Source organism: Lonchura striata, chromosome 4, assembly GCF_050655825.1.
Source record: "Lonchura striata isolate lonStrDom1 chromosome 4, ASM5065582v1, whole genome shotgun sequence".
Classification (NCBI taxonomy): domain Eukaryota; kingdom Metazoa; phylum Chordata; class Aves; order Passeriformes; family Estrildidae; genus Lonchura; species Lonchura striata.
In genome coordinates this window covers 67,029,180-67,041,956 of record NC_140706.1, presented here as the reverse complement: position 1 = coordinate 67,041,956, position 12,777 = coordinate 67,029,180, and the positions used below count along the sequence as shown (strand labels likewise).

Here is a 12,777-nt window from a genome sequence, read left to right as displayed (position 1 = left end):
CTTCCTTTGCTTTAGGCTCTTTGTGCACTTTACCAGGGGTCAGGAAGTTTGCATAAAAGCAGGGCAGTAGGTAAAATCCCTCTGAAATCATGAGTAAAACTCCCAATTAAGCAGAGTCAGGATTACAAACCATGTCGAATGCAGTAGACAGACTAATATTACCTGAGGAGAATTTGTCCATCAATCAGGTGTGGTTAGTTTTTCGCACTGAAAAGCGAGTTGTGCTTGGTTTTGTGTACTGTCATTCCCTTTTTCTTAAAAACAGGGTGCTGCCATACCCTGCTTTAATGTCACCAACCACTACAGTAGTGTTACTGGAATGGTTTTTTTTCTTTGGCTTTTTTTATATTTTATAAGGATTCTATATAAAGGGCTCCCTCTTGGTTGGGCAAAAACTGGTCTGTTCATACGTATTTCTAGGAAAACTGGGAAAAGGGATGGAACTTCAAATGACTGGTGCTGTACCAGCTCTGCACACATCTCTGTGGGTTTCCTTCTCCTCTGGTAATGATTGGAAGCTTTCTGTATCCACAAGGCATAACAAATGAATAATTAGTCTTTGGGTTTTAAGATTACATCAGCTCTGAAGCATTGCTGCTCTGGAGAACCAGGTCAGTGTGGTCAATTCATGTTGATTATAGCAATTGCAAAGTGAACCATTATCCCTGATGTTCCCCTGGCAGAGGAGACTTAGACCTTTTGATCACTGAATGAAGGGAATTGTTTTATTCAGTGACTTATTATTGTTATATCTTTTGTATGAGTTCAGAGCCACTCATTCTACTTTCTTTCCAGAGAGAATTCCATCTGTTTGAGTGGTAGGGTCCTCACCTCTTGATGATCTAGTTCCATTTTCTGTGCATAGTCAAAAGAAGAATATCTGTGAATAAACTAAAAAATGCTGTGTCTGTCGCTCTCTGACTAAGCATTTGCTGGAAAAAAAAAATCAATATGTAAGCAATTTGTACATGAAAATATCTCCTTGTAGAAGGAATAGAAACTAACAATAGAAACTCCAGTGTACACCTAGGAATTACAAAATCTGGAAGGGAAGGTTTATCTACTGTAAAGCAACATAAAGTTTAAAACAATGCCAGTGGGCCAAACAGCATTGTACCATGCTAATTTTTTGCGTGCTTGGATAGAACAACCTGTCTGTGTTTACTACCACTGCATTTGATGTAATGATGCTGCATTAGAGCTAAAAGGTGTTAAGGCAGTTTGGTGTGGGGCTCAGGGATTAGCCAAGGTGGCACCTCCACCTGAAGAAGGCAGATTAATAAATAATGGAAAATCCAGCAGAGTCTCCTTCCACCCATATTGAGCACAAACCCAGTAAAGTGCTAGAAGGTGGAGTTGTTTGAGGTGATATTTGACATTGTGAACAGTACAAAAATAAGGATAATTACAGCGTCCAGACTTCCATGAAGTGTGAGCAAATTAAGTTTGTAGATATTGGTTATGAGCCCCTACATAGAGAGCTTTACATATTTTGCAGAATCAAATATAATGCTGTATTTTAGTTGGTGATAATTTCACTTCATTCAAAATACAAAATAGATGCTTGTTGCACATATGGCAGAACAAAGCAGCTCCAGCTCACTAATTCAGCATCTGCATTCTGAAGTAGATGAAACTCTATTTTTCAGAAATCTTTCTGAATTAAATAAGTCCTTTCAACTGTCTTTTCTTGAAACCAGCCATGAAATTGTTTTTCCTCCCAGTCCTATGAAAATCTGGGACAAATTATAACCTTTCCAGGCCTTCTCCCTTTAGCAAAAAATGGAAAAAGTTTTCAATATATTTTGACTTTACCAAAGACCATTATGTCTCGTGGGCAGACTTTGGCTAATAAGTTTTGCCTTGCTCTGCTTTTCAGCTGCTTGTAAGAATGCATGAGTGTGCTGTCTTTAATCTTTATAACTAATATACTTCTAATCTCCTAATTCCTCTTTCCTTTGTGCTGCAGCTTGTGTGTGACAGCCCCACACATTTTTCGAGTCCTGATTTCAAGTTCTCTAACCAGTCCTTTTTTTGCTTCTTTTGGAAACAAAAGACCATTTTTGGAGTCTGGGAGAAGAACTTGCTCCAAGTCTCTCCCCATCAGGTGCACTGTATCCAGATATTGCTGAATCCGTTCTTCCATTTCATTTCATACTGGTGGTAATAACAATTTGTGACGGCTATTATTGCACATAAAGCAGGCTGTTGCTGTTTTCCAAGTAAAAGATGGACAGTCTATATGCAGGTGCTCTGTGGCAATGTGTGTGATACAATAAAAGTTTATGAAATACTATGTGCAATACTGCAGTTGTTGGAAGAAGCCCCTTGTGCTGGGAGCCTTTTCACACAGTTGAAGTGATTCAGGAATAGTTGAAAGCTTGTGTTAGTTTGGGTTGTCAACTCCAGATTGGAAAAGCTATGTACAGGGGAGGTATCTCTCCCAGACTGTTGTTTTGATCCTCCCATGCCTCGTGTCTTGGTAATTTACGTGCATGGCAAGCGGAGTTTCCCACACACACTGCTGACCTTGGATCTGAGGGCCGGATTAGAGAAGTTGAGACTATAAAGTCCTTGGAAAACACAAGACTGTGAAGATGATTAAATAGGATAACCAATGTTGAACTTTTTTGTTTAAAAAAACAGATGTATAGGAGGCAATGATCATTTGCTTGAAAATAAGGATATGGGGTGGGGACCACAGTCTTGTGCATGACCTAAATTCTGGAGAACAGGTAACAAGAGAATTCACATGGGATTCCTTCCCTCCTTGGGCATCCAGACACATCAAACAGCAATCCATTGCTTAGTTTCTCACTTCTTTGCTCCCTGTCAATTTAATTAAATATGCAGGAGCTACTCGATTCTCAGACCTTACGGAAATCCATCTTTTTATCCCTCTTTTCATTTGCGTGCCTGCATGGAGGTGCACACGCCTGCACATCTGTATTTGTGTGCTGGCTGCGACACTCAGCCGTAAAGAATGCGTGACAGCCGTGACCGTGGAGCTGTGACACGGCTGTGTGGTGTGAAATGGGGCTGGGAAGGGAGGGGAGAGACCGATGGTACACATTGAGTGTACAGTCATTCCCTCCTTTCCCTGTCTGAAAGGCTTCCAAATCTCATATATTCACAGGCAGACCCCAGCCAAAGCCTGCAGCTGTCATGCATTTTCAACAGATTCCACAGGGCCTAGATGAGGTTTGAAGACATTCCTTAGCTCTTACACATTAGCTAAAAGGAATTACCGTAACATCTGATATTGTGGAAGTGGGAAATTTGCCATCCTGACCTTGCCCAAAGCATTCCGGAACTGGAGGTCCAAGGATTTATTATCTCAGATGGCCTCTAAAGGTCGTTGAGGGCCCGTCTAGCGGTGCTGCAGCCCAGCTTAGACAACCAATGTGCTATTCATTTGAGAGACTGTGCTGGGGTTTTTAAATTTTTTTTTTTTTCTCTGTAAGGCTGAAATAATGGGCAGACACATGTTACTGCTGCTCTCTGGATCTCTGTCATAGGAAAAGCATGTTCCATTGGAGCAATTCCCAGCTGTCAGTAATGTGCTGAAACACCACAGCCAATCATCAGAGAAGAGGCCAAATAAACAGGATGTTCACAATGTGTATGATTGCATGAGTGTGTAACAAACTTTCTGCACATTTCACAGTCTCCTAATGAGATTGACATGCATTGCTTAATCTGCATCTGTCTGTTTGGGGAAGAAACACATCAACACCATGGAGACCATGTGCAAGTAAGCTCTGCTTCTTGGCTCAGTGGCTGTTGATGTGATAGGACAGAATCTGGTACTGAGCTGGAAGCGAGCAGTGCTTCAGAGATACTCATTTAGCTGCTGGGAAGTGCCCTGTAGCCAGCCAAGTGCAGTTTGGTGAGTGTTCGTGTAATCAGAGCTGTTATTATAGCAACAGATGACAAAAGTGCCCGAGGATGATGCACAGAGCTAATTTTTAAGGGACTATCTGAGGCACCATTTGTTTTCTCTTTGTTTTGATTTCAGAATTTATTTTGATTGCTTCTTGTGTTTTAAAAAAAATCTGCGTGCAGTGCAAACCAACAAAGGAAAGAATGTTTACTGAAATCTATAATTACATAATGGAAAAGCAAAAGCCATTGTGTCTTTAATTTGAAATCAGGACAGTATAATTAGAATAGCAAATATAAAAAGGAAGTAGATGTCCTCACCCTCCAAACCATGCATTTTTCCAGCAGTCAATGTTCTCATCCCCAAAAGCATGCACTTTTTGAGCAGAGTGTATGTGAATGCACATTAACTATCTAGCTGCATAATCACTGAGGTACAAGACCCAGAGAGTTTATCCCACAGCTGGACTTTATCCCAACTTCTTCCTTAATCCCTCTTCTCCCTTCTGCTAGGCCTTTTCATGGTTTGTGGCTTATAACGTCCTGAATATTTTGTTCATGTGAGATTTTTACAGGTGACATCCCATGGCAGTTACTTACCTGAAAAAATACACCTTAAAAGAGATAAAGGCAAAGCAGAAATATAAGTCTGATAACCTCCATTATATGTGAAAGTGTGTCTGGAATAGCTATGATCTGCCCTATCACAGTACTCAAACCATTGTTAACTCTTCAGTCTATGGGTCAAATGTGTCAGGTACACTTATTAGAAATACACCCACCACAATTTCACACAGCCTCCTTGCTCATATAAACTCCAGGAGTAAGTTAATGCTCAAATGTCTTTGCAATGAGCTGCTGTAGAAGGTGTTTCAGAAGCTGCTGGTGTTGGATGATGATAGTGGTGAATTAATTTACTGTAATGGGGTAGACCACAGTGTAGGAATAAATACATGCAGAGGATGTCCTGCTTGGCTGTATCTAGTCAAGCTCTGGAGAACTGACCACCTTGTGTTGCATTAGAGTTGCATTACACTTTTCAAGATAATGGCATTCTAGATGTGACTTTATCTTAATAGCCCTACCATTATCTTTCAGTTTATCTTGGCATTTAGGACATGCAAAACTGTACCCCCATTTCTCTCAGAAAATCTTCAAAAAATGTACTGGTGATAGTACAAAAGACTAATAGATTATTTTCATATTATGTATTTAGTATTTCTGTTGTGCAGGAATACTGCTTCCCAGGCATACTTCTGACGAAGAATCCTTTTATTAACAAGAAATATCATAGGATATCAAGCAATGTGGGGAAAAGAGGAGGCAGTGAGTTATTGGCAGTTCTAGCCCAAGCCTCTGGATTAGGTTATGACTATTCTGGAAATCTAAGTCTTGCAGCAAAAGTTTAGGCAACATATGAGTCAACAAACAATATGAGAAAGAACAGAAAAAAATTCTGATGTATCTATCAAGATGCCAAAATAGCAAGTAAGCATAAAGTCAGAATTCCTGGTTCATGGGAAGAGGTGTGTTGCCAGCTCTGAATATGCTTGAAACAGATCTGATGTCATTTATTTGAAGAAGACTCTTTGCCTTAGTGGCTGTGGTTTCCCAGCATAATCTAGAGCCTTTGTGGGTTTCACAGGAATGGAATTTATGGGAATTCCTTGTTGGGGCTGACTTGTTTGTAAAAGGTGAGAAATGGAGGAATACGGTTATATTCCAGGACAGATCTTATCTGATGGGACATCTAGAGCTTGGAAATGGAAACTGAAGAGACTGTGTAGCAATTATCATGAATCCCTTTCTGTCATGACACAAACGGTTCTTTTTTTAAACTGCTTTGTGGTTGTACTTTTTAATTTTATAACCCAGTCACATCTTTAATATTTAGAGTGCTATCCTAGCTCCCAAACACTAAGAATATTAAGAATTTGTCTTCATGTTTGTATCCCATTCCATTATGTCCAATTAATTATTTTTTTTTCCTCTGTCAGTTAAGAGTAGAGGCCTAGAGAATGCCTCGTATCTTTTCAGGTGCCCTGGAAAGGGAAGTATTTAGAAACTCTGGCTGAATTTACTCCTAAGCTGGATAATGAATACTAATGGAGCATGGAGGATTTTGTTTTCCTAGCTTGATTAAATTGTGAGATGCTAAATATATGGATCTTGGTACAGGCATAAATAAATCAGAATAAGTCTACTACAGTGCTCCAAGTTTATATGCAGATTATAAAATTAAACCATTACAATGCTGTCACTCTGATTTATTTAATCTGACCTGAGACATTTATTAGCCATGACATTCTAGACCTCTTATAAAGCTACACACATGAGAATTAAATGTTTCCACTAAGTTAAGCTACTTCAATATTGACATTCTTCCCTAGAATCAAAAAAAAGAGCATGGCTAGGATTTCCATAGAAAAACAATTCTTTCAGGAGGTATTTTTTTTTGTTTTATTTTGTTTACTGCCATTATTGCAAACTTGATCAGACTCTATTTAAAATAATCTTTTTAGCTTCTGAAACTATATTTTGTTTTACTTCCCAAGAGCTTACTCAGCAATGCCAATGCATTATGGAATCAATGTGGAACAGGAAGAAGACAAGCAGGAAGCTTTAAGTGTCTGATACAAATGCATTTCTATGACTTTTTAATGGCTTGAGCAGATGTGATGTTTTTTCATCTAGGTGTATGCAGTTATCAATATTTTAAGACATTTCCTGAGCAGAGTTGCTGCTGCTCTTGCACTTTATTTCACATTTTCAAAATGAGTCTTAATCCTTATCCATGTAACGAACAGATTGTTTCTCTTTCAAAATGAACTCTATTTTTAAAAAAACCTTCTTAGCCTTTCTGTTTGACTGTGTAGCCACATGTATTTGGATAGTTACCCATAATAAGATTTTGGGAGTGAATGCATTAATATGCTTTAGTTTTAAACCTAAATAAAAATGACAACAGTATGAAATTTTAAAATGTTAAGTTTCTTATCTCCTGTTGCTCAGCTTGCTCAGAAGTGGAGCAGAGACAAAGTCAGGTGATTTATCAGAGAGATGAGAATAAGAGAGCAATTCCAGTAGAGGAAAATACAGCTTGGATTCTCATTGCCAGTCTGGTCCCTCTATATTTGTTCAGCATCTCTTCCTCACAAGCTGAAGACCTTTGAGAAAGACTTTTATCAGTACAAGTAGAGAAAGAATGGCTTCCCCAGAAACACTGCCTGAGAGGATAACCTGGGCACATCTAATCAATTCTCTGCCACTCCAGGAGCCTCAGGAAGTGCTGGTGTGTTGATGTCTCCCTGATTTAAGGGCTGTGGCTCAGCCTTTGGCCTCCAGAGAGCTCGATGGGGGTTCTGGAGTGAAATTCAATGTCAGGAAGTCTCATGAGGTGATCTAATGGGAGAAATCATCCATAAATGAACTGCTGGTTCTTGCCAGGTTTAAGAAGATGCTGTGGGTTTCACACTGGGGTTATAGCTTAACAGTGACGGGGAAAAAGCCCCAGCTGGATAAGAAATTTAGAAAAGAAGGTGGAATAAAAATACCAGGAAAAGGGAGGAAAAATTTTCATGGTTTCTGTTACACAGGCAAGGGTGAGGAAAAGGAAGGCGAACGCCAATCTCTACATTTTTTTCAGCTTGTTTTCTCAATAGAATGTTTGTACAATGTAGAGATATAGAGTGAGATGTTGTCAGTGAGGGAAAGTAGAGGAAATATGAGGAAAGAACAAGGCTGTCCCAGGTAAAGAGAGAAACAGAATTAAGCCCATTTATTAGGCAGCTGTCTCCTTACCCCTGTTCTCGTGTTTTTAGAAATTACTGCTGAACACAAGTGGCAATTTATTCTCTTGTGTTGTCTGCACTTTTGTGTGTATGAATCAAGCCTTGAGCAAGGCCAGTTTGGGAGAAATTTCAGTTAGGAATGTTTAGGGAAGGCTTTTCTTCTGAAAAGCTTTATTTAATGTACAGTTCACCCTGTTAGTGCAGAAACTAGAAGAAAGAATCAAAGATTAAGGAAAAGAGAAAACGGGCAGATTTTGAAATGCTTTTGCAATGCCTCCCAGAGGATCATATGGTGTAGCCTTACAGTTTGGAGATATTTTGCTAATATGAATTTTTATCCTTTAGTTGTCCTTTGTACTTAATTATTTACTCATTTGTTTAATAAACGAGTTAAGAGTCTTAGGCAAAACCCATTATTTAAAATGCAAATTATCTGACTTTATTTAGGGAGTTAACAGACTCTATGAATAGAAGGGCCAGACAAACCACTGTAAAATTTCTATTCCATTCCTTTGGAAAATCATCCCCTTTGCCCTCCCATTCCTAACCACAACCACACATATATCTGCTATTTTGAGGAATGCCAATATTGTTCTCAGTCGTATTTTCCTTGCAATTTTGGTGGTTATAAATTGAATTCTTCATCCTCTGCTCTGGTTCATATTTTTTAGCCTAAATCAAACTCATATGTCAATCTCCAATTGACTAATGCATGCCATAGAAACTTAAGGACAACTTTGTGAACCATATACTGAGAATGACATAATACTTGATAAAACATCAAATATTTATCAAACTAAAGCCAGTGAAAATCGGTGTCAGTGGCAGCAACAGAACTGAGAAAGGCAGTAAATATCAGCTAATTTAGCTCATTTTGACAGGGAAATAGCTTTTTCAATCTAAAAATCTTTAGTGCTGTAAATATACAAAGTGTGCTATTTGTTGATGGTAAGTTGTTAGTTAATGACAAACAGGCCTAAAGCTGCCAGTAATCATAAGCTGCCATATCTCCACTGAAATTCATACAGCTACTCTGATTTTCATCAATTAAACATCTGTTCCCAAACTTAACAATGAGCAATACTGCTCATGTGAGCCAACTGATTTTTTTTTTTTTTTTAAATCCACATGGAACTGCAGGGTCTACTTTTATGTGACCCTGGCTGTTGGGACATTCACTGCTTTAGCATTCCCAAAATAAGCAGAACCCTTCCTAGTGAATATGAAATGCATCTGCTGAAGTCTTTCCTTCCTCATCAGCTCAATCACGTTCCCTCCCTCTTTCATGTGTCCCTGCAGGCTCCTCACCTGGTGCTGTATCAGGTGTGAGCAGCTTGCCACCACTTCTACAGCCTTGTGTGCAAGAACAGCTTGCCCTCTTAGCTGTCCTCCCACAGCAGACTTCCTGTTCCCAGTCCTCCCCATCTGCTCCTCCAGGATTCCCAAATCCATCTGCTTCTCATATTATCAACATTTTTTTTAATGCTGTCTCTGCTGAAGAGAGCAGGCTGCCCAAGTTAGTTTGTAAGACTCTTGCTTTATATGTTTATACTGGAATCTTTTGAGGTTTCTATTTCATTTGCATTTTAAAATAAACTTTTTTTTTATTATTCCAGTTTGTCCATATCACCTGAAAAAGACAGGCCCATAAGGCAGGAATGCTGCCTTCCTGAAAGTTTAAAAAACATCTGTCACCTGACAATGATAGGGAAAATACCTTCATGGTGGTAAGAAGAAAAGGCTGGAAATATCCTTGTAAATGAACTGTGAGATGGTACTGGAATGATCTTAAGATTTTTTTTTTTTAAATTCAGAGCTCTTTTATCCTTATTTAGTCATTGAAGACATGATCTTACGTGCAGCTAGCCCTCTTGTGAAGGTGGTATTTGGCTATTCCTGTGGTACTAACCTGTTCCACAGTGTGTCCTGCAGGTCCTCTGGGAAGTGGTGTGGTCTGTGGTGAGAACTACCACAGCCGTTTGCCAAACTAAAAAATTCCTTTTATAGAAGAGGACACAGGAACTGCCTTAAAAAGGGATCTTTTGGAAGAAAAGAGGCCAGACACAGAGACAATCAATGTCTATTTAAAGGCCCTTTTTTTAATTAAAAAAAAATTAAAAAGTGAGTGAAGAGAAAGTTGAATCTAAACATTACATAGCTGTTGGATCTTGAAATCTAGTTCTTTGCTAAATTTAAATATTGTTTAGTGTCTGTATTTTCACTTCATGAAGGTATTTGCACGCCATCTCCTTTTCCAGTTTTCTCACTTAAAAGGAACAAAAAGAGATATTCAATGTATCTCATCTCATAATAAGGATTTTTAAAAGCTCTAATTTTTATAGCTTCTTTTGCCTTGGGTATTTCAGTTTTCCAATCTTCTTCTTAGAAAGTGAACATCTGTTCATAGATCAAATGTTCCTCAGAGGTTTAATCAGCTTCAGTCTAGAGGTTAAAACACATTTCTGCTCAATACTCCTCTCTTTATGTATTTTAGGTTTCTTAAGAGAAATTAAAGATGGAGGTGATACTCCATTTAAATTACCTACATATTCTAACACATAAATCCCTTCCTATTGCTGCTTTTTAAAGCCCAGTCTCTAACTATATTGGTCTATAATGATATCTATGTGTGTCTGTGCAAGCTCCAGAGTGCAGTCATTGGAAATTAATAATCTCAGATCACCCATGAAAATGCTGAATTGCATTGGAGTTAATGCCAATTTGTCAGGGCCCCTGCTAGTGAACTTCCATTCAGTGATTATTCCTCATTTTAAGGTTGATCTTACTCCATTGATATAAATCTCACTGATACTGGATAGTGGTAAACAAACCAGAAGTGCATGTCTTATAGAGGTCTCAGATTATTTCATCAGTGCAGTTGCTTCCATTAGTGAAATGTATGATCTCACAAGGTTGATTGGATATATGTGTGATAAGATCTCCTCTCCATAAAAACATGCTGACTGGCAGTAACTATCTTACTATTTCTGAGTTTTTTATCAACTCAATCCCCCTTTGGTGTTTCAGTATTTTACTAAAAATAGATGTCACTGACCAGCCTGCAATTACCTGTGTCATCCACTTTGCCCTTGATTATATTGGGCACTGGCAATTTATTAACAGTTTTCTAGTCTTCTTGAATTTCCTCATTATTAAAATATGTATTAAAGATCCACCTTATCAGGCTGGATATGTATTCAGCAGCTCATCTAGGAATCTGTGCCTTTTACCTTGGCCAGTTGTTGTTAAAATGTTTATAGCTAGCTGATACCAATTAGCACCTTCCATGACCATAAACTTCATCCAGTACGGATTTTTATGGATCACAGTCTGATATTTTTCCTGGAGTTGTGTATTGCAATCTTTCTTTTTGTTTGTTATCTTAATTTTGACCCAGCTGGCTGTTTAATGAAGTTACTGTCTTTCTTTAGATATGGTTTGTGGTCTTTTCTCAAATGATAAACATATTCCCAAGTAGTTTGATTCATTTACTTTTTGCTTTCTAGTTTTTCTTTCCAATCACTTTAGCTTAGTTTTTTCCTCTGGGAAAGGAGATGGTTTGAAGCAATATGTCTGGAAAACCAAGTGGGTCACTCTAAACAAGATTTTCACTAATTTTAACTTATTCAGACCATTGGAGTGGTGACGTACTTGCTGAGAAGAAAATGCATTTATTTTTAAAAAGTCACTGTTAATCTGGGGCTGGTGGAAGTGGGGATAGTGGTTTAAGCATGAAATAAGAGGATCAAGATATTTTCAATAGCAGTCTTAAAATGGTATTATTGTAACATTTTCCATGACTTTCAAAAGGCAGAAAATATTGTTTTCAGGAGTGTTTTGTGCAGTAGCCCACATTTTGTATCTGGCTTATTTTAGTGGGATTGTTTTCAGAGATGAATGCCTATCATGGCATTAATGAGTTTTTATAATAGGATCTCTTGTTTGTAGTGCTACTGCACATCTGTGGGTGACAGTAAATCCTTATGTCTTCACCTGCCTTCAACGTTAATATGAGATACAAACAAATGATTGTTTGTAATAAAAATAAATAACCCATTAGATAGCTTCCAGAGGATGTACAGCTCATTTTGGTTACTGCCTTTGGTTAATGAAATAAAATTGACAAAGGAAAGCCCAGGAAAAGATTTATTGTTATATAAATTTTAGGTATATTTTGTACATCCTTGGAACAACAGATCTTTAGACATTAGCTTTAAATAGATTTACAGGAGTCAAAGGTCATAGTTCCTGAAAACAGAGGAAACTATGCATAGAGATTGTGTTTATTTTCAGTCTCTTAAAAAAATCAAATGGAACCATTCAGTGTATAAAGCAGAAGCACTTTGTTATGAGTAGCAGAACCAAGGACTGTGGATATTTTCATCTCCCTGGTTACCATGTGTAACAAAAACAGATGTAGAAAAACTTGTGGCTTTTTTTTTTTTTAGTCATCATTACTTGCTCTAACAGATTTTTTTTTATATACATCTATAGTATATATATATATACACATATACATATATTGCAGTTTGTTTAAACAAATGCAGTAATTCTCTGGGAACATCTGCCCACAGAGCAGGCACCAGGAAACCCCACAGCAGTTTGGAAGAGGAGGCAATATGCAGTGGCCTCTGAGGAGGGAATCTGGTGATAGATCTGTGCCACCTTCCTGAATGAGTGACATCTTTAATTACATGGTTTTTCTGCAGGAAAGACAAAGATAGATTTACAGGAGAGAAGAAAACCCAGCACTGAGACATTTTTCCACAGACTGAATGCCAACAATTTAATTTCAAGTAACCCATTTTTAAATTATAAACTGTTTTAAATGAAGATTCTTTTCCTGAATTGTTCAGTACTAAATGTCATCCTTATTTAAAGCTGAAGCAGAGAATGATTCAGATCCCCTTTCTGACTAGACTGTTCATAGCTGTGGCCTTGTCTGGACAGAGTGCACAGCAGAGCCTGGGTCACTATTACTTGCCTGGTGATTCCAGTGTTTTTCCATACAGCACTATCCAGAATCACATTTATCCTTTCCATTTGTTTTAATTTAAATCATCATCTCCACACCAAGTACCATTTTTCAGGGCTTTTCCAGCTT

The 12,777-nt window shown here is 38.1% G+C and overlaps 1 long non-coding RNA gene across 17 annotated transcripts in view; it reads left to right on the top strand.

Moving 5' to 3' along the window:
* LOC144246137 (uncharacterized) overlaps nucleotides 1-12,777 on the top strand; it is a 207,838-nt gene that overhangs the window by 95,742 nt on the left and 99,319 nt on the right. For 12 of the 17 annotated variants that reach the window (XR_014955237.1, XR_014955230.1, XR_014955241.1 and 9 more), the window contains one exon: nucleotides 1-12,777. This exon is cut by the window's left edge; it is cut by the window's right edge and continues 20,416 nt beyond it. The exons of the other annotated variants lie outside the window; for them this stretch is intronic. This is a non-coding gene — a long non-coding RNA (uncharacterized LOC144246137). 17 annotated transcript variants of the gene reach the window in all.